The following is a 22,656-nucleotide window of genomic DNA, read 5'->3' as shown; positions in this document are numbered from 1 at the left end:
ACTTTTGTGATGCTTGTAATTACAAGAGCAAGGCAATTTTCATCACGGAGAAGGGTAGATTTCAATGCCCAAATTTGATTTAATTCACCTTAGTGTGGAAGTACAATACCTGGCCCTCTCCTCTTAGATTTAATGTTCTCTGTGACGTGAACATTAAAGAGCCATGAATTTTGAAAGTTGGGTATTTCTCATACATAAATAATTCCAATAAACTAATCTTCTTCCTTCCCATTCATCGTTTCCTAATGGTTCATTTACAGATGCAAACACAATACAAGGATTGAGAGGCAGGTAAAATGTCTAAGTGGGAACGCATTATGCATCATACCGCCCGAAGTTCGTCAAACAGCTGAATTCATTTCATTGACACTCATTGGAAGCTCAGTGGTGGCTATCTGTGATCTCAGCGTGATGGAGGGACGAGTGGCAGCATGAGGAGACAGCATGACTCGGGGACGGGTATCAGCAGTGGGGTAGGCTGTGGCTGTCCGTGGAGCTATTGAGGGTATGTGGGGCAGAGGGATTAACTAGGAAGAGCTTTCTTATCAACACAGGTGCCTGTGCTGAGCAAACGGGAGAAGGCAGAAACTGTTTTGCACACCCTTGCACAGGCGCTGGGTGAGGAATAACCATGGGGCACAGCTTTGCTTTAGTTTAGTTTGGCTTTGCTGGGTGTTGACGGAGAGGGAGTTCCCTTCTTCTGTTTGCTAGGGTGACACAGGAGGAAATCCCTAATTCTGGAAGATGGAAAGTTGCAGGTCTGTGAAAACATGATTTTTCTGTCTGAACTGATCCACTAGCGAGACAAAAGAAACATTAAGTTATCTATTCCTGTAGTCCTCAGCACTTCAACATACACATAAAAAGCAGGGCCTTTGTACTATACCTAATGAGCAGAAGTGAATAATGTGGTATAATTAGCTTCCCTTTCTCAGCCTGCTCTCTCAGCTATCTCAACACCCTTCTGACAACAGCATGGTACAAGTGGTGACTGGTGCCTACATCTTAGATTTACCATCACTTCATTGTTCTGCGCTAACACATTTTTCATCATTGCCATTATGAGGCCTCTCTTCGCTGTCCTTATTTCTGCATTTTAGCTGTTGGCTTAGTCACTGCCAGCTAAAATGAGACATAGCTTCAACAGAGGATCCGGGGTGGAGAGGCTGATATTGTACTATCCCCTCCTCAGAGGCCTGTGGTCAAACCCTTGGGTGCACTCATGCATATGTGCCCCGACCCCTAAAAATGTGTCTGATTGACATGTCAGCCCTGTGATCACCTAAAAATAACAAGTAGGGAAAAGTCCAGTCCTTTGTGGATAGCCTTGATTAACTAAAGGCCTTGATTTTGCAATGGGTTCTGCATCGGCCCATTTCTGTGCCTCTCCAGGGCTTTGGGATCACAGAGATGCTGATTCCCAAAGTTCACAAAACAGGGAGAAAAAGAAATGTATACAGAATAACATAGCTCTGTGCAATCTCCTACTATTCTAATGAGAAATATCCTACTATGGAGGAACACTTGGAATAGCAGCCCCTTTTTGTTTTGCTGTCGTTACAAAAGGGAGTTGAGAGGCAAACTGATTATGCAGGACTTTAAAAACCAGACATACCAAAGACTCCTGCTCCCCAAAATAACCACCCTGTAAAAGGATGTTACTGGGGTTACTTCCAAGAAGGTAACTCCATTTTTTTATTGCTGATTTGTTAGCAAGCTGATAAATCAGTTCAAAAGCAACCCTGTTTAAAAAGCTGTTATGCGGAGATGCAGTAAAACGAAATGCACGCAGGTAATGCCGCCGGTCTCGAGAACTTCAGAATTTCCTTAAAGTAATAACTTTAATTCAGTTCTTTCTGGCATAAACTTTTTCATCCCATTATGTCAAAAACTGTATTATCCATCCATTTGTCTGTCAGAACGATTCCCCCTGGGCCCATATACCACTGGTTCTTCTATTCTAAACCTCCCCATTACATCCTGCTATCAAGAGTCACAATTTTCAGCGAAAGTCTCTTGTGACTTTTGACAATGTTTTACAGTGAACTAGACCAGGAAGCTCAGAGTTAAAGGAAATCTTCCATTCGGGCAATGAATATGTAATAGGCATTACACTGTGCAGTATACCAAAAATGTAAGGTTCATTAAGTCTTTCAAAGGCAAGAACTTCCATGTAGCTTTGAATGAACCTGTCTTTGCAATGGCATTAGCAAATGATATTTTGGGGCAGGAGATATTAATACTACACATTAAGGAACAAATTTGTTTAAATGCTCTATAGCTATGCGTGGATGCAGATGATCCAGGAATAAATAAAAAGTGAATAGTCGTCCAACTTTATATGTAAATTGTCTTCAGCTTATATACATAAGAATGCTCTTTGCTACTAAATTCCTTCATATTAACAAGCAGGAGTGTAACTAATATATAAAATAAAGTCATTCTCTTTAATGAGAATGCTAAATATTTTAAAGAAATGCACAGCTATGAAATATTGTCAAGGGCATTTTTATACTTAAGTTTAAGAACACTTATGACTTAACTGTTGAATAATTTAACACATTCAGCCTTGAAGTACTATTTATGTATGTTTTTTAATGTTCATACTTATGTTGGCTTTTCTTTGCTCAAGATTTAGGACCTTTGATTTCTGTTTATAAAATTTACATCTTTAATCTCCCAGCTCTGTGCATTTCCCTATTCAACTCCTGCCACAAAGTAGGCAAAAAAAGAACTGCTTAGAGGGAAAAGGAGCTAAAAGCCTCGCGCAGCTTGGAGCAGGGACCGTGTGGATTTTAGCAAACATAAGGACAGATTTTAAGGAAATGAACTCCAAGTAGAAAACCTCGATAAACATGAGCCACCTGCACAGCTCAAACGGAGGATTTGCAAACAAGTTTAGAGCTCTGAGAGGCAATAATCCCCCGGCACACTGTGGGAACCCTGACTTTTACCGCATAGGTCCTTTCGGGGAGCCCCGTGTGCGCACACATGGCTGCTGGGGGACAAGGGGGAAATTCCCTACTGAGCCCATCTGTGGGTGGTGGGACACAGCTGGGACTGGAGGGGAAATGCCTGGGGTGTGCCCAAGCACAGACTCACCACCACGTGTGCTAGGGCAGGGACAGTGTTCCTAAGCAAACAGTGTTCCTAATGCAAACATTGGCTTGAAGGCTGACCTACTTTCACCCCCAAAATCATAGAACCATAGAATAGTTTGGGTTGGAAAGGACCTTAAGATCATCCAGTTCCAACCCCCCTGTCATGGGCAGGGACACCTCACACTAAACCATCCCACCCAAGGCTCTGTCCAACCTGGCCTTGAACACTGCCAAGGATGGACCACTCACAACTTCCCTGGGCAACCCATTCCAGTGCCTCACCACCCTCACAGTAAAGAACTTCCTCCTTATAGCCAATCTAAACTTCCCCTGTTTAAGTTTTAACCCGTTACCCCTTGTCCTGTCACTACAGTCCCTGACGAAGAGTCCCTCCCCAGCATCCTTACAAGCCCCTTTCAGATACTGGAAGGCTGTTATGAGCAGGGTCACTCAGCTGATCCCCACAGAGTGACGAAACAGAAGCTGAACTCTCCCCGAGATCGTGATATTGCACGGAATTCGCTCTGGGATAAACAAAAACATCGACTGAAACTGTTTACAGCGTCTCTTGTCACCTCTCATTATGGTCTTCTGCAGCACACTGATGTCTCGTGACACAGCAGATGTAACCTGACATGTCATACACTGAGCAGCGACTTTCAGGAATTTCTAAGACATGTTTCTCTCAAAGAGCAGTGTCTCGAGCAGACAGTTGGACCACGAGTGCGTTTAAAACCGAGGCTGGAAAAGCTGGGCTGAGATGCAAAGAGCATCGCACACGAAATATCTGGACTGACTTTTTGTCTCTATTTTATGTGCTACAAGCCACAGGCAGGGAGATGGACAGATCATCTAGCACGATGAATGAGCTGCTGCCAAGCCGATGTTACTGTATAACTGTGGGGCCCTCAGTACCCATTCTGCCTCTGATAGTCATCACTTGCCAGTGTCCAAATGGATTATATATATCTGGCATGTTTATGGTATAAAGGAAGATGAATCTGAATATCTGCGAACCTTGGGCTCACAGGATGATGCATTTGGAAGGGAAAGAGAGTTTTTCAAGGGCAAAAAGAAAAAGTTAGTAGGGTTTTATCAAAGGGAATTAACCTAACACCTCCTCACATCAGGCAGCACTGCCACACATTAAGAGATCACTTGGCTGGGGAGACAGAAAAAGAGCATTAAGATTGAGAATAAGAACCGCCACATATTTTAGCACAGGGATGTATTCCAAGATGGAAATTGTATGTGGTGGTCACTGGCACACCAAGCTGGGTAATTCCTTTAGCACTGGTGTTTATCTGGAGTAGTCACAGGGACTCAGTGTTATGGGGTCCATAAAGTCGGATCATGACTGGGCAGATCTGTGAGGGAGAAGAACTGAAGGGCCCGGACTGCCCTGGAAGAGATGCCCCTTTGCATCATCCCACTGAGCAAAAGTGGCTGCTGGGGCACAGCAGCCTTCCCCAATGAGCACTCTGGGGAATGGCTTCTTTCTAGGTCATGGGCACTATTTGCTCGGGAAAGGCAAAACAGAGAAACATGGAAGACTAGATAGAAGGACCCTGAAATACAGAACAATATAGGATGAAGATGAGAAAACTACTGCCTTGCTGCACTGGACCAGATCCTTCAGCAGTGGCGATGGGATCTCAGCACTGAGCCAATTTGCACCGACTCAGCATCACTGAAATGTAAGTATTACCCCCACTGGGGTCTTTAACTCGGCAGCGCTGTCAGCACGGTCTTTGCATCCCAGGAAGGAGATACCTAATTTGCTCAGAATAACCACTTGCGCTCACTCTGCCTTCACTTTGCAACAGACCTGAACAGGGAGGCAATTTTGTTCCACAAAAGCACTGTTAAATGAAAATATGTAAATAAAGAGAGAACTGGAGAGTGAAAACATTCATCGTCTTCCCTAAACCAAGCAACTCGGCGCATGTCCTTGGGATATCAGCAAAGGGATCCAGAAATCTCAACGGGAAGTCAAAGTTTACAACAGGAATTCAAGGCGAAACGAAGGCTGCAGCTGTAATACACAAACTCACAACCTTCCCAGGCCTCCCTCCTTTAAAAAACACCCAAACCTCTGGCTCTCATAGCTTCAAGGACCTCTTTTCCAAGAGTGCCTCCTGTAAAGCATTATTTCCTTTTGAAGTCTGCTTTCTACTTTATTTTCTTGCTAAGAATATATTTAGGTAGGAACTGGCCTTTCCATCCACAGGCAGCCGGGGCTATCAGTCAATCTATCAGTAAACCGCTCATGAGGTTCACTAGACAAAGGGTTAGTGCAGCTAGTACCACAATAATGTAGAAACAGAAATATTACAAAGTAAAGGCTTATAAAATAATAAAAATTCTACTTAGTTCAGATACCTCCCAGTGCCTTTGGCAAAATACCTTAAGCATTCCACATAAGGCGGGCATTGTCTTTATAAGATGGCACCTCATAAAATGGTATTAAATATCACCAACGGGGCTTCATATTTCATCCAGCAGGGTTTAGGCCAGACATGTTCTATATCACACATTATTAGAATGACATCTGCTTTGCAAGTTGTGTACCCAGGAGCATACCTTGATAACTCATTTCAGCACTCATTCTCGAGGCTTCTGTGGCTTCGTAATACCTAATATGTTTAACTCATTTTGAACAGAAGTCTAAAGCCTGTCGTGGCCCTCTGGCCAAAACTGTAGCTGTCAGGCAACGGAGCCAGCTATCAAACATTACTCATTTATCATTAGTGGTGATGCAGCTGTACAGAGAAATGTACCCACTGAAGTGAAGGGCTGTCAATTGTTCCCTGTATAATACTCCTCTTCTCAACAGGGCATTTCTCCATGGATGTATAGCTAGTGCACTTCGCTACTTCCCCAACAGCACAGAATTTATAGTGGCAAGGAAATGGGGAACATATTTTCATTTAAATGGGTCTGCCACAAGATGAATAAAGCAATCATCAATAGAATCTATAAGCGGAGAGATATGCTATGCGCTGTTTATAAACATCACACATAGGCATGTATATGTATAAGCATGTGTGTGCGTGTGTGCACATATACACACGCGGTGTTTATAAATAAACCCTCTAGATCTGTATCGGTATTTAAAAGCTGGCGCATGTTCAGTACTAAAGGCTCCGCTTCCTCTTTGCTCACCATTTCCATAAGAAGACTGGAATGTGCAATTTAGGCTTCAAATTTCCATGTCTATTCTGCTTACAAAACTCAAACACACGCTACCTTGAACTTCGCTATCCTCAACTCTGCTCCCTAGGGAGGAAAACAGCCAGATTAAATCTATATGAGAGATCTCCTGACTGCAGACACTACTGCCTTTATTCACAAAGGCAAGGAACAGCAATGGTCTGGGAAAGCACCACAGTTAAGATAGTATCTCCAGGCTCCTTTGAACCACTGCTGCATGCAAATATTTGTACACATGCATTATGAAGAAAGTGTGGCACAAGTCCCTGCATTTATATTTGTCTCTGTACAAGCGAGATACAGAGGAGGGAGACAGACTCCAGTTGCAAATAGCAGAGCGCTGCCTTCCACATCTGCCTTTTCACTCACTCAGTGGAGTTTCTCCTCTGGAGCCCGTGAAAACCAAAGGGAATGTGCCCAATGCTTTCAAGGCATTCACACTACAAAAATGTCAAAAGGGGGTACTTACAATCAGGAATCCAAATCCTTCTCCTTCAGACAACTGCAACATACTTGTTGCTCACATATTAAATGCTCACCATGGTCCATCTCTGCTCAAGCGTTTCGGAAAGCAGAGATGGTCACGATGCTCTGTGACTAGGAAATGATTTCAGCTCTTTGAGCAAGGAATAACTACAATCACTGGTCCTCCGAGTTGTGTGTGAAGGCACGACCTTGAGCAATAACTTTCTACCCCAATTGCTAACCATCCCAGGCTCACCCAAATAAGTTTGCTGGAAAATCCCATGAACTTTCTCCAAATTCTTTTAGGTGCAACTAAAAGAGTGCAACAAAACCACCATCAGAGGGACTTCTGTTCCTCCTCGTGCAAAGTACCCATGAATTACCCATGGATAATGCCACCTTGTTAACAGAACAGCAGCTAAACAACTTTATATGTATTATTATGTATTTCTGGAACACTTCCACTGTGGGTATAGAAACACAGTGACCAAAACACAGCTGCCCATGTTTAAACACAGTTGCTAGTACCAACATGGTTCTCATCCGTAACGGGATGAGTAATAGGAAAAAGGAGGAAGAACACAGCCCTGAAAGTTGCAAACATGGGACTGCTCCTGAAGGAAAGCTGCTCTCTACCAGAACCAGCCAGTAGCAGACATAGGCAAACACAGAGTTGCCTGGGGCAGAGGTCTCTTGAAGGGATGCCACTGAGAAAGGGAGTGGAAGTCCCACAGCCTACTTTGTGTATGCTGAGGATCTTCTTTTTCCTCCTTGTCCCCACTTTTAAACACCGTTTACGTGTCATGGTGTAGGGACTACGTACCATCTATCCCTTCCGCTCTGCCCACCGGGCAAGGAGGTTTTGCATTACTTCTGACATAAAAGGATGTTTTGTGCCCGGCTGAAAATGAACGTGGCAGAAAGGAAGATGATGAATGACAAAGTTTTCCTGGCAGATGCAGGCTACATAAAAAGATCATGATGTGGTAAAACAAGTCTAACCAATGGGGGTTGCCAGAAGCGCGGTGAAACAGGCTTCCAGTGTAAAAATGACACCATCAAATCCGTAAGGTTAAAAACAAACACCCTGAAGCCTAGCAAGCAAGCAGCATCTTGGGGCACTGTGGGGTACTAAGGAAAGTGGAAACATTCAGTTCTGTTTGTGTGACTTCCCTCCTTTAGAGGCTGTGGTCTCCAAGGAAAGGACCTGGCACCTCATTGACTGCGTGCAGAACCAAAGAGCAGTGCTGGTAAGCTGGGCTGGAGTTCACCACGCTCCATGGACCATAGCTGCCAGGGCTCCCTCTTTGACCTGATCTGATCTTATCTGCATTTCCAGGTGCCTTTGGAGCCTGATGCTCTCATATTACAAAGGGTCTGCACTTACTGCTTTGGTTCCAAATAAACTCAAGGTACATTTGCATTCATTCTATAGCCTCCTCATTGAGCGTAGGGATGGGCAGAAGAGCATTGGAAGGAGGTGGTAAATGGTGATTTCATTAGCTGCATTTTAATTTCTAAACCAGCAAAGCTCATGCTTTGATCGTGGCCCTTCCTCTCATTTTTTTTTTTAGCCAAACCCTGGCCAGAATCCATCTTTCCAAGTCAGAAGGGATATATACGTGACTGTGTAAAATCCCTGGAGCCTCTCCTCAAAATAGCCACAGGGGTTTGCAAACAGCTCACATGAAACACCCTCTTTACCCATTCCCCCAGGGCTAAGCCAGCTCCCTCTGCAGCACTCCCAGCTGCTTTGTGCTCAGAGGGTAGCAAGGCCCCATCATAGGCTTTTAAAAACATATTAGAACTAGTCCATGCTGGAAAAACCTTGACTTTTTAAGCATCATTTTTGTAACATTACATGCGAGGAGAAATTATGGGTTCAGTTATGACTACCAAGTTTAGCAAGGGCTGGAGAAGCAAGCTGTCAGCCACATAGGAAACAGCCACAGCTGAGCTCTCTATGTTAAATCGTATGCCAGGCTGCAGAGGTCAGAGACTGTGCCCAAAACAGGAACATATCTCTCACGGATGTGCCCGTTTCTCAGCTACTGAAGACCAATTTCTCCATTGTGTTCTGGAAGGTAAATCAGATACGGCTGAAGAGCCTTTTGCTGCAATGCTTTAGAGTGCATGGCTGGAGGGGCAGGATCAGGCTCCTGCTCCTTGCTTCCCTTGGCTAAGAAGATACTGAGCTGAACATTTAGGTCAAACACAGTACCATGCCCTGCAGCATTAGGCCTTACATTGTCCTCTTGGTCACTTTTTCCACCGTGCTGTAAGTGACAGTGTGCTATGAACCAGCACAAGGTCATCATTTGTGTGCCCTCTGACTCATGTGTGATTAAAACAGTGTCTGGGCAAGGAAGAGATGAATTCAAACTGCTTTGGATGACTAAAATGAACCTGATCTTATTATTGCTCCATGACTTTTTAGAGTTACTTCATGTCTTGTAGAAGAATAATCCTTGCCATTGTTCTATCTCCTTGTAACACTCCACCCCCATCCCATTTGTTACCTAATCTAGGTGTCATCCTCTTCAGACTATGCTCAGTATCATCTGCTTCCATTCCCCAAAGGACCACCACTTCATGGGGTCTCCTCAAAACCCCTGCATCACTGCAGACACGCAACAGGAGGGAAAGCATTTAGCATCTTTGGGCAGGGACACTGAGTAACAACAATAACTGTTTGGTAGCTGGCAGCCTCGGGGAAGCAACCAAGTAGAGGGGCAGCAGGAGGGCTGGGGACCACACTGTGCTCAAGCAGCCCCATCTCTGCAGAAACCATCTCCTGCGCTGAGGTTCTGCATGAGCCTCACTGCTGTGTGGGGTCAGTGTTCGTTTTAAACACACCTCAGTGCACCTTGCTTCCCACAGCTCTCCGAGGTTTGTGTTGTGCTACCGCTGGTGAGTCACGCACAGATTAGTCATGGGGGAGAGTTATTCCTGCCTACAGAAAGTCCAGCATGAGTAAGGACAAAGTGAGTTTGGCACCAGCTGGTTTTGGTTCTGACCAGTGCCAAAGGTGAGTTATGTCTCATACCCAGGTTTGCAGCTCAGATTGGTGAGGCAGATAAGGCCACATGCCTTTCTGCTGAGACCAGAACTTTAGCACAGCCAATGCAGGCAGTACAGAATGGGACCAGCTCATCTCGTGTTACTCATCTCATCTACAGGCCAGATGTTGAAGAGTCTTCCACTGGTTATTAACCTTCACCAGACCGAGTCACTGGTGCATGAAACACTTCAAGTCTTTCTCCAGGAGTCAGCTAGTGAATCCCCCAAGTTTCTTACCACAGCTTACTGGAAAGTTGGATGAGACCTTGGCTTCACCAAGGCTGGTAGCAAAACACTCACACAAGACTTGGGTTTGACTCCATAGTGATCAAATTATGCAGGAATATAATTTCTCTATATATCTACTCATCCCAGAGCCCCAATACTCTAAATCCTTCTTGGAAAATTTGTAACTGCAAACCAGCTTCTTTTTCATTTCATAGGGACAAGATGATGTCCAGCAATAACAACATTTTCTGACTGGAAAACTGGCATTTAGCTTCCATGATGTTAACTTTCAGCTAATTTTGCTTTGATGAGTTTACCCAGTGATTATACCACTGACTGCATTGGTAGTCCCAGGTCTGCAAGACACTTAGTCAGAACTTGGGCTTCTCAAAGGAGAAAATGTTTTCATTCATATCTTAAAATGCCATTCATTAACAGGTGTATACGGTTTGACTTCTTCAAAGTATGCTGCAGACATAGCCTAATAAATCTCCATGACACCTCACTGCATCTCCATTTTATAGATGTGGTGATTCGAATATATCCAAGTGAAATGACTTGCCCAAGGCTAATGAAGGAATCAATGTCAAAGACAGGATTAAAAGTAGAAAAATTCCTGGCCCCCAGTCTCATAACCTAACTGTGGTCTGCATTTCACTCATATGAAAACAGGAAAGGGAAACACATCTATTTTGAATATTGTGAAAAGTAGTTCATAGCAGATGGGCAGCCTGATGTTTTAAAATTGCTTTACTTTGTCATAAAATATCAATAATACACACAATGTGGTTCTTGTCCAAGAGTATGCAAAGGTGTGAACAGCACAAGATGTGTCACCAGTAGCTTTTAGAGCAGCAGAGGTTGCGCTAAAAGAATGAAACAAGAAGAGTCTTTGAGATGTCTCTCCTGCCCTGTTCCTTAAAACCAATTTCTTCCTGTATGCTACACAGTCGATAAAAGCTGCTTTGAAGCTGATGAATACCTGCTCAGTAATGAAGCTGTAGAGAGGTGCCTATTGTCACATCTCAGAGGCAGAACAAGAGGTCCGCGATGCCCATTTTTTGGTGGCTCTACCCACCTCTTTCTTAGATGCTAACACAGAGCCAGGCAGCATCTTCTCTGTCGCCAAAACATAATGGGAAGACAATGCACCTGTCTAGCTGCCTAGAAGAATAATTTAAAGGGAGAAAAAAAAATTGGAGGTATACTTGTGTCATTAAATATTGATGAGTAAGATTCATTGACTGAGTTGGAGACAGTAGGAGATGGCTTGAAATAAACCCCCATGAGGGCCACACCCCCTAGTATGCCCAGGGCCATCCCTTTAAAGGTAGGACAATTATAATTAATTGAGCAATCTGACAGAAAGCATACATCCATACACTGGAGCAGAAAGTGACACTGTGCACAGAGCCAGCCAGGACACTTGAAGGGTTAATACTGGTTCACTAGACCAAGGACAGTAAATTCTGCCTGTGGCTACCACCAGTCTATTGTATTATTATTGCAGGCTTTAGAAACAGCTTTTAATTTTAACCCTTCCAGCCCTCTCGACTATCTTCTCTTTAAATAATGGGCATTGAATCACATTGCATGAAATCTTCCCAGTCATACCTTTCAATAATTTCTTTTCACTTTTAGTATTACACAAAAATAATAAGCCAAGGAACCCGGGCCCCCTTTACCTATCATTTTTAACTCTTAGAGACCAGAAACGTTGCCACAAAACTGGGTCCCTTTCATTCTGTTGTGTTCAGTCCCCACTATTTGCTTCCAGGATCACTGAAGGATCCCATCCGCTACTTGTTGGAAACTGTAAGATCCAGAGTTTTGACAGACACATAGACTGAATATGGATAACCCTGTCCCACTTTCAGTCTTTCAGATACCTGCATCCATTCTCCCAGCTGCGTTTTTAAGATGATGTACTGGGAATTGCTCATACCTTTAAGAGGCGGCAAATCAAACACGCAGGAAATGTAGAATCACAGAATGGTTTGGGTTGGGAGGGACCTTCAAAGCTCATCTAGTCCAACCCCCCTAAAAGGAGCAGGGACATCTTCAACTAGGTCAGGTTGCCCAGAACCACATCCAGCCTGACCTGGAATGGTTACCTGTAACGCTCAGCAATATGCTGAGCGCATCATCAGCCCATAGGCGGGCTGAAGAGTGACAACCAATGGAAAAGGGATTATAGAGAGGAGTGAGGGGGGACAGCAGGGGACTGACTCAGTAAGCCGAGAGGTCCTTTCCAATCCTGTATTTCTATGTTCAGATGTTCCTACTGAAGCTGATGGGAGACATTCCCACTGACTTCAAAGGGCTTTTTAGACCCAGTTTCATTTTTTTTCAATATATAGAGGTAAGAGCAATGTCACGCATGATTTTCATGAGGCATGCTAATCCACAATCTGTTCTGGGGGCAGCAGAATCAACCCAGGTAGATAAATTGTTCATCCCGAAATGCTAAACATGCCAAGGTCTGAAAGCTGTGTCTCATATCTAAAGCACAGGTAGGTTCAGCTATGTCACAACTGGATTTCCAGTCATCATTAGCCATAACCAGTTATGATAAATAAATTGTCCGTTATCTGTTGTCACTTTTTATAAGCTATAGGGACAAGGTGAACAAATGTTTTTGACCTGGGGATCAGCTCACCACAAGTCTGGTCCCCATTTACAGCAACGGAAAGTGGTGCCCCAGCATTAGTTCCACAGCGTGAAGCCTGTAGCTTCATATGGAAGGTTATTTAATGTGTATGAGACATCTCTCATAAGTGAGATGAGCTGCAAAGTCATCTGAAAAGGAGCGTAGAAGCCCAATATTGATGGCCACAGAGACAAGGAATGAGAAGATAGAACTGGGTGGCTGTGTAATTACACAGTGTTTTCTTCTCTCTTCTTTTTCACTGAGCAGCATCCAGCCTGCTCAGTGGAGTCACTCCAATATGTTATCTAATGGCTTTGTCTTTACTTGTGAGATTCCCCATCTGTGGCCAGACTGTGCTCATTCAGCTGAGCAAGAGAACAACATTCATTCGCTCGCTCAGATCTTAGGAGACAGGTCTTGCTCCAGAGCAACAAAAAATGAGCTGCTCCTTAGTCAGGTCTGAACCTTTGCACTTAAGCCAGCCTTTGATGAAACCTTCCCCTGGATTTCAACACTGCCTTTTATAGCTGGGCAATCTGCTCGCTTACTCTGGCTCTGTCCTTTTTATTTGTTCTTTGCACTGGTATCATTCTGATCTATGTGGTGGTCTCCCTTTTTCCTCTTGAGCTTTCTGCATCAGCCTTGTTTTCAAAGCCAAAGAACACAGGCAATGATTTCTAACCTGCAGTTGCCTCGGAAGGTTGGATGTTCAGACATCATCAGTCCATTTTGCTATTTTTTCACCTGTAATACAGTAGCTGCTCCTGCTGTGTGGATGCTTCTTTGCTCACTTTCCTTTTCCATTTACTTTTTTCTGTAAAACTTTAAGTGATTTATAAAACATGGAAAACAGTACCACATCCATTTTAGGCTTCCTAAAGTAGTCATTTCCTCCTACTGCGTTCATGCTGCCTCTAAAGAGGATGCTCTATGGAAGGATTTGGCCACCCAGCAAGCACTGGTACAGCCACTTTGACTCCTTAGATGTGGTGGGTCTGTCTCATGATTAGAACAGAGGAATGAAACCAAATGAGAAAAGAGGTGGTCGAAATGATGCTGAAGATACCCTGACATTCATTCAGAGGTTTGAGTGATTCAGGGCTGTATCTGGATCTTCATACTACATAGCATAACCACAGTGGCACATGTCTGATGCGGTCACATGGAAGTGCAGTTCCCAGGTAGCCTGTATTTGGGTACCCATTAGTTCATACAGACCCACAGAGTCACTCTGGTTGACTTCATGATTATCTCATCAATGGCCACACCTCGTAGAGGAAAACAGTCATGGTTTGCCTTAATTTAGAAGTGTCACCTCCTACAAATGGAAAGAGGAGCATGAGAACGGCAAAGCTGAACTGATTTGTTCTGGCACCAGTACTCCAACATGGCAAGATATACCTCTGACTGTCACATGCAAATTTAGTAGATAGCATGCTTGCTTTTTATTTGATTTTTAGCAGGTCTCACCACAATAAATAAAAGAGCAGAATGCATAAACAAAGTGCCTAGCACTTACAGTTTATCTTGGGGATGGAAAATCTGATTGACGGATAATAAGTTCAGAAAGTGGCAAATATTTAACATAGGCCTAAATAACCATTCACTGCCGGGTTTAATATTCTTTTCATTCTTTTTTAGCTCAGTTTCTATTAGCCTTCCTGTTTCTTGTCTTGAAGTTGCTTTGTTCTAATGCTCCATCAGCTGCTGGGAGGGAAAAAAAGGCTGTCCTATTTGTTCCTTACTTATTTTCACTGATGGAGTTGCTTATCACCAAGGCAAAAATCAAATGGAGAACTTTCACATGTCACATGGCTTCTTTGCTCTTTTGCATCACTGGGACAGAGCCTATAGGACAGGCCTTCCTGCTTGCAAGATGCTAATTTAAGCTATCACTACTACTGCAATGCCAAATGAGAGGAGGGGTGCATGTGCACAAGCAGAACAAGGTTAGCTCAGAGCATGCAGTCACAGTAGGCTGCATTCATAAAGCATAGAAGGAAAAAACCTGCTCTGCAGAGGGGGACATTGAGGCACAGAATCTTACAGTGATTTGTGTCCAGGAGCTAACAGGAAGAGCATGGAAGAAGGGCAAGCTCAAGCTGGACCCCACAGCTCCTCATCTTGTGCCTTAGCAACCAGACCACTCTCCCTCCGCACGCAGGCTCAGAGAAAAGAAGGGGCAACCTTCTGCGAGGGAAATCCTTGTTGGATTAAGCACTTCGCTCGCTTTTCCTCTTCTCACCTCTTTCCTCCTTCAAAGCAGGGAGGATGTGGAGGGGGCCAGGTGGTGAAACAGCATCCGTGTGTGTGTCCCAGCCCGCATCCAGCAGGGTCTTGATGCTCCTCAGCAGCACCCGCATACCCACGCCCCTCGGCCAGGGAGGAGGGATATGATTTGTAATTGCAATATTTTCATTACCGTCTCTTAGTTCTTTGCACACTAATGTCAAGAGCTTTGTCTTTGTAGTGTTATTGGCATTTTTCATCATATTCATGAAGTGTGGGTCAATTTTCTTCAAAAGGCTCACTTCTCCAACTTGCCACAAAGACAGACAGTAATAAATTCTACTAGTGCACAGCGAAGGCTTCGTAGCTGCAAGCAACAATAAAAAGCAATGAGCTGGGTGTCACTAAGTAACTCCAGTTTACACTGCATTTTCTTCTTTTATTGAAAACTCAGAATATGAATTTATTAATGAACACACAGGCCTACTTTGAAGGGGTATGGGGGGGGGTCCGAGTCAATTTATTTGGTATTCACACTGTGTGTGCCTACATTGTATTGTTTCATCATTTTATGGCCAGGCACAGCTTGTTAGGCTGTGGCCCTCCAGAAAAAAGCAGGCTCATATAGCAACACCTTGACGTAGATGTACAGCTGCTTTCACTGTGGCTGTCTCACCTTTAGCCCCGTCTGTCTACTGCCGGCTTTCATTTTCCGCATTCATACATCAATAAGCTTTGCATGCTGACACCTAATTTTGCAGGCTACTTTGGTTATGGAGGCCATGTTTTGCATATCACTACCCACCCCCTTCTGACATCTACTGCCTTTAAAGAGGGAGAGAATAGAGAGAGCACGAAAGAGGGATTCTTTTCTTCTCAGCCTAATCAGAGATTTCTTTATATTTGTCAAAAGCAGATCTGCCAAATCAACTTTAATTGATTCTTCCCCAGTTCTCGTGTATGATTTTTGAAGGACTGGGCTTGTGTTCCAAGACACAGTGTTGTGTTTCAAACAAATATGAGGTTTCTACAGTAAATCAAATTTGGATGCCAATTAGTTAGCATTTTCCATTCCAATTAAATTTGAGACCTTTCTGATTTTGAAAGACTTGTGTGTCTAGGCATGTGTGTATGTATGTGTGTGTGTCTATCTCTACCTATTCTATAGAGACGGAAACATACCTTCGTATAAAATATTTAATGTGCCCTCGGTGGTCTAATAAGCAGGGAGGGGCCATAGACACCCATTTAAATATATATTTTTGGGGGATTTCTCTCTTTTTTTACCTTGTTTATTTCACAAGGGCTTACCAGCCCATTCTGACCTGTTATGTGACACCACAAAGGTTTTTACTTCTCAGTCAGGTGGTTAATGTCATTATATCATTGACAACTCATAAAATGTTATAATCTAATAGGGTTTTCCCTCCCCACACACACACTTAGTGAAAGCTCATTGTAGCAAAGAAAGGATTAGGGGCAAAAAAAGCAAGAGTAATGGTTAAAAAAATGGAAGCAGGCTAGGATACTGTAGCTTAAAAACAAATATAATTTCTATATTAAAATGTGGTTTGATCTTACTAGATTTACTCTAAGTAAACCCAGCATACAATATAGGGCATTTCCTACTGGATATTGCATATTGCAGAAAAGTCTATATTTGTTTTGAATCAATTTTTAAATAACTTCCTCCTTTTATGACTAAAAATCAGGTTTTAGGCAGAGTCGTAATACAGAGGCTAAGACTGAATCCAGCACTGCAATGATGGGAAGGAAACAAAACCTGGCTTAGATTAGCTACAACTATCATGTGCCATCACAATCAACATACAATTGTCTTAGACGATATCCATGCTGTGGAGGAGAAATCTTCCTGGCACCCATGGGTCCAATTGCCACCCAAGGTGCAAACCACCCACCAATAAGGTCCCCAAAAGGAGGTCAGGACAGACAGACAGCCCAGCTCCAGCAGACATCAGGAGCAGGCAGACCTATTCCTATTCTCTTCCAAGGACTCAAAACCACCATGGTGAGGAATTCACCCTCAGCAAAATTCAGGTGGGAACAAGCACACACCTGCGTTTCTTTGGGAAAGAGATTAATTACTTTCTTCCTCTTCTAAAACATAAATAAAGAAACAAAGACCTGAGCTCCAAAAGGTGAGAAAACCCCCGGCACACTTTGCCAGCAGGGAAAAGCAATAATCTTCAGGTGGTTTGGCTCTAGTATATGCTGTTATGTTTTGTATTCTGTCCTACTAGGTGCAACGACCAACCTACGCAACCAAAGGCAGTAAAATGAGAAATGATGATGGCTACTGAGCACCATTCACACACTCACAGTGTCGCATCCGATGTCAATTAGCATGTGCGTTTACATAATTGTTATACAAGGGGAAAATCTCCAGTGTTAAACAGCCCTCGGATTCATGTTTCTGGATGGGCTTTGTTCTGTGGAGTGTTTAGCACACATAAAATCAAATCCATGGGAAATCTGTCTGGCACGAGATCTTCGACGGCTTTGTGTGGGGAGAGTTTTTATATGTGGTCAAAAATGTGTGGTTTAGATTATATAGCTCAAGCCGACTTCTCTTTATACCTGGGTAAAACCTGGCTTTTGGGGTGAACGATCTGCTAGCGTAGATTTTGATCTGACTGAGCGGCCAGGTTGAGGAGGGAAAGACCAGAGAAGTATGCAAACATTTTGCAACTCTCAGAACAAAAACCATCCCAAGCCTTTTTGTATGAAATCTCTTGGACCTTTATATTCTTTGCTTGTCAGCTTGCATCAAAACAAAAGGGTTCAACATTGGAATGAAATTCTGAAATGAATGTTCAACACCAAACTGGCCTTTTAAAGGTTGGGGGTGGGGGGGAGGAGGGTACCTATATTCTTTTTAATCAGAAAAAGTCTAAAAATTCGGGTTTTGTTCATCTGATTATCAATTTTTCTTCTCCATTTCAGGATCTGCAATAACCCACAAAATTCTCTACTTATCTCCTATTGTGCTGACTTTTGTAAAAAATGTAGCCCTCGAAGCTACAAAATGATGGAGGAAAATCAGACAACACACAATAAAGTCTATAAAATTATGAACAGTATAGGGAAAGCAAATAGAAAAGAATTAGTCATTATTTCTCCGAGCATAAGAACTGGGGTGCACCCAAGTACAAGGCAGTGGGTTTGAAATAGCCCATAAGAAACACTTTTGCAAAGAATAACTCAATTAGGAAACTTACTGCACAGCATGTTGTGGAACCCAAGAATATAAACGGATTTGAAATGTGACTAGACAAATTTACAGTAGAGGTCTACAGAGGACCTCCAGGCACCATGATCCACAAAGTCCCTAACATGCTATTTGGCTATGGTGTGGAGAGGTCCCTATTCATGTAGGTCTGTCTTGACAAAGCTACTGTGATGCAGAGTCACAATGGGAATGTAACATCACCTTTGCAAAGGGAGGATGTCCATAGAATCATAGCATGGTTGGGTTGGAAAGGACCTTAAGATCATCCATTTCCAACCCCCATGCCATGGGCAGGGACACCTCACACTAGACCAGGCTGCTCAAGGCCCAAACACATGGCACAATATCACAGGCAAATGTGGGTTGCTCATGGGATGTCCTCTCCTGCTGGGTCTGCTTGGAGATGCTGAGGGAAGTGGCCGAGGAGAGGTCCTGGTTGGATCAGTAACTCTAGACCCCTAAAAGAACCACTCCACTGCCAAATGCATGATGAGCCCTTGATCCAGACCACACATGCAGCAAAAACAATAGCACTGATGAGCGATTATGTTTCTTTGTCTGTAAAGGACTCGTACCAAGGTGCACTTGTGTATCTGGTATGCAACGGTGCTGTATATTAAGCTCTTTGTATATTTGTCACTTTAGGGATATTTAATTGCAGTGTAAGTAGAAAAGGAGGAAATTAAAGAGGGCCACAGGCTGGTTTGGCAGTGGTGGCAAGAACTGCTCTGTGCAGTCCTGTGCAGTAGGAAGGGGCATGGAAAATCAAGATGTGGCTGAAGCAAGCTGTCTTTAACTGCTGACAAAGATCAGAGCACAAGTTTTCAACCACTTCTTAGTTTATGGACCCTTACACTTCCACAGAGAGGCAATCACCCGTAATAGTGAGCGAAAGTCTCCTTGCAATGGGCTTTTTTTTTGGTCAGGCACCCTTTAGAGAGGTGCTCAGAGACCCTCCTGGCCATGTGGCCCAGAAGGAAACCTACTGGCACAGGAACGAACAAAGGGACATGAATACGTGGTGTCCAGGTTTGGGGGTTAGCTTTGCCATCCCATATTTCCATTTCCTGACTAACTGCGGTAAGAGAATAAATTTTAAAAGCCTTCATTTTTCTTCATAGTTTTAAGGCTAAAAAGGACTATTAGATCATCTGGTCTGACCTTTTACATCTAGAGGCCATCACACTTCCTCCAGTTTATGAGAACCTCCGTAAAATAACAGCCCATATTAATTTCAATCACCACTGAGGGAAATAAACCTGCTCCAGTCAGAAAAGGATTTCTCTGAGGTTCACCATTCACCACTGTTCACACTGTTATCATTCACATCCTTCCTAATTACTGTACTATATTCTCTCTGTATATCCATTGTTAAAATACTGGGAATAAGAGTTTAAATTACAGTGGCATCCCATTTTGGTCACATTTTACATAGTAAAAAGGATCCCCAATGGGAAGACTTGGGCAGCCTATAGGAGAAAAAAAAAAGAACACACACAAAAGGGAGAAATCACTGTTTTCCCTAGCTCACATAAACCCAAAGCGATTAAACGATTGGTCAAAAGTCACCCCAAAATTGTTGTCAGAGATGGAGCTGAAACCTACTTTCTCAAGTCAAATCTGGAGTTTTAATCACCAGAACACCCTTCCTCTCCCTTCATTGCTTTCATTTATCATTTCAGGCTAGGCAGACTACATCGAAATGATGGCTTTGTGAAGCATAGAAACACAGTTTTACGGGCAATAAACAATAAATATGAACCTGAGAGACATCTCCGGGAAGCCTCCCTACCAAAAATGAGTCCCCTTTCCCTTTTTTTTCCACTTAGAAGATGGCAAAACCATTCCCAAACCATTCCCTTTCCCTCCTGCCTGCGCCCCTTTGCTGGGCTCAGCCTGCTGCCAACCACACCGCCCTGGCTGTGCCAGCTCCCCTGCATGGCACGTTGGCTGCAGGATGGCAGCGAGCGCTCCTTCCCCCTGCCAAGATGACAAAGTCCTGGCTGGCTCTGCCGCCGCCTCTGCCAGTGTACCAGAGAATCGGTTGTGTGATTTCATTTAAGCACTGCTAACTAATTATTAACTGTAGGCTCAGCATTCAGGGTGGAGACAATGGGATCAGCCAGGCACCGCTCCACGGACGGGGGGGCACCGCAGTCAGCACGGGTTCTGTTTAATTATTGTGCGGCGGAATCAGTCCTGGAGAAGTGAATTGAAAAGTATACAGAATTCTGATCAATAACCGGAATGGCTGTTCCTCTTTTTTTCAGGGTTTCTCTGAGTTTCTGCCCATAGGATCCCAATTGTCCTTTGTAACACCAAAGCCGGAATATACTTTAAAAAGCGAGATCATAAAATCATAGAATTGTTTGGGTTGGAAAGGACAACAAGATTGTCCCATTCTAATCCACTGCCATGGGCAGGGACACCTCACGCTGGACCACGTCACCCAAGGCTCTGTCCAGCCTGTCCTTGAACACTGGGGCATTTGCCACTTCTCTGGGCAACCCGTTCCAGTTCCTCATCACTCTCACAAGGAAGAACTTCTTCCTTATATCCAACATAAATCTCCCTGTTTAAGTTTAACCCCGTCACCCCTTGTCCTATCACTACAGTCCCTGATGAAGAGTCCCTCTCCAGCATCCTTGTAGCCCCCTCCAGATACTGGAAGCCGCTTTGATGTCTCCACACAGCTTCTCTTCTCCAGGCTGAACAGACCCAATTATGAGTGATGCTTTATGAAGGGTTGAGCCCCAAACCCACCTCTGCATCTAGACTTTTACGTATTTTGCTTGTGCACCCAGATATAAACTCGAGGGTGATGGATGGTCCTACTTTATGGCACCCCCAGGCAGGATGTAAACCTCCCCACAGGTTAGAAGGGCTTTGTTCTGGACTCTGATCCAGACTTTAAAGTTTCAGGCCTCTGCTTGGCACTATGCTTCGCTTCATGTAAAGGCTAAACTCCTATGATACCTGTGGTACTTCCTCTCCTGAGGGATCTGTACAGGGAAATGCTGACCTTATCTCCTTTAGCATTCCCACCTCACTGGCTCTACTACTTTTAAACTGCAGAACTGCACACCGGATCAGCTTCTTTGTCAGAGTGGCTCAATGCTCATTCAGAAATGGGTGCATCTTAGCAACACTTAAGATGATTTTCCAAGATGTTTCTTCATTTCTAGCAGCCTATTGATTAAGATATTTCTATCTCAGAGAGACATCAAGTGACAATTTGGTCCAAAATAGTAGAAGAAGAAAAAATACAATCGGGGTCCTTTGAAAAAGGTGCCTCATCCTGCAAAAGCTTTGCTCCGCACAGAGAATCCATGGGCATGATCTCTATCAGAGGACACAGACAGGAGCCAGACCCTCTCTTATGTGTTTCCAGCACTGGAAACACATAATGTGCATTTGAGACAGGGAACACTGGTCCCACTGGAGGGATTCAGTGTTAAGGAACCAGCAGTCCCACACCAGGGAGGCAGCAGCTCCTCCCTAACACATGTGAGCATGTGAGCAAGGGCTATGATGACCAGGGATAAGGAAAAGCACACGCTTTAGCAGGTCTCAGGGCAAGGATTAGAGAAAACAGGCTGCATATCTCACAGAGCAAGTGCATGTCAGGGGCTGAAAGTGAACTCAGCCTTTTGGTGTGGGAGCCTGGTGCTGTACCTGCAATGAAGCCTTTCCTGCAAATGGAGACATCAGAAGGGGATGACATTCCCCAAGGGCTGGCAAAATGTTATATGAATCACACCGATTCATATATGAATTTCCTGGCTCTGCTCAGGAAACATCTCTCTCAGCTCTGACTGCATTTCTAGACCAAAGACATATATTTTTAAATTAGGATTTCTTTTTCTTTCCACTTTCAATACCTTGGCAGTGCTTTTTCACTAAGCAGTTATTAAAAAGAAGGAAGATAGAGTCTCGCACCTGAGTAATATTTCTTCCCCAATATTGCTCAATTTACCCATGCGATAGACCCTCCTCTTTCTCCTCAAGCATTCTGGTTTATTCATTTTGATCCAGTTCCCAGTGCTGTTAGCATCCCACTTTGCTCCCACATGGATCGGCACGCAGGAAGGGACACCCTGTCCATGCAGGCTCCCTTCCTGCATCTCTCAAAAGGCTGTGATGGGAGAAGGAAAGAATCCTCTAAAACAATGGAAAGAAGCATTGACTGTTTCTCGAGATGTACCAGGCTCTTCCAGCCACGATTCCTCACATCCATCCATGGCAAGCCATTGTGGGATATTGTGTTTGACTCCCAACAAACTCTGTTGCTAGGACGACATTTATTATGATACATAATGTGAATAAAGGATGAAAGTGTACACAGTGTGCTGATTTGCTATAACTGTCATCTGTGATGATAGTCTCCAGTTTATACCTCAAATGAATTTTGCATGGATGGTGCCGATGCTACCAAGTGCTGCAGAGGTGTGTTTTACAAA

The sequence above is a fragment of the Lathamus discolor genome, chromosome 5 (genome assembly GCF_037157495.1).
Source record: "Lathamus discolor isolate bLatDis1 chromosome 5, bLatDis1.hap1, whole genome shotgun sequence".
In the NCBI taxonomy this organism is placed as follows: domain Eukaryota; kingdom Metazoa; phylum Chordata; class Aves; order Psittaciformes; family Psittacidae; genus Lathamus; species Lathamus discolor.
This window is presented reverse-complemented; position numbering follows the sequence as displayed.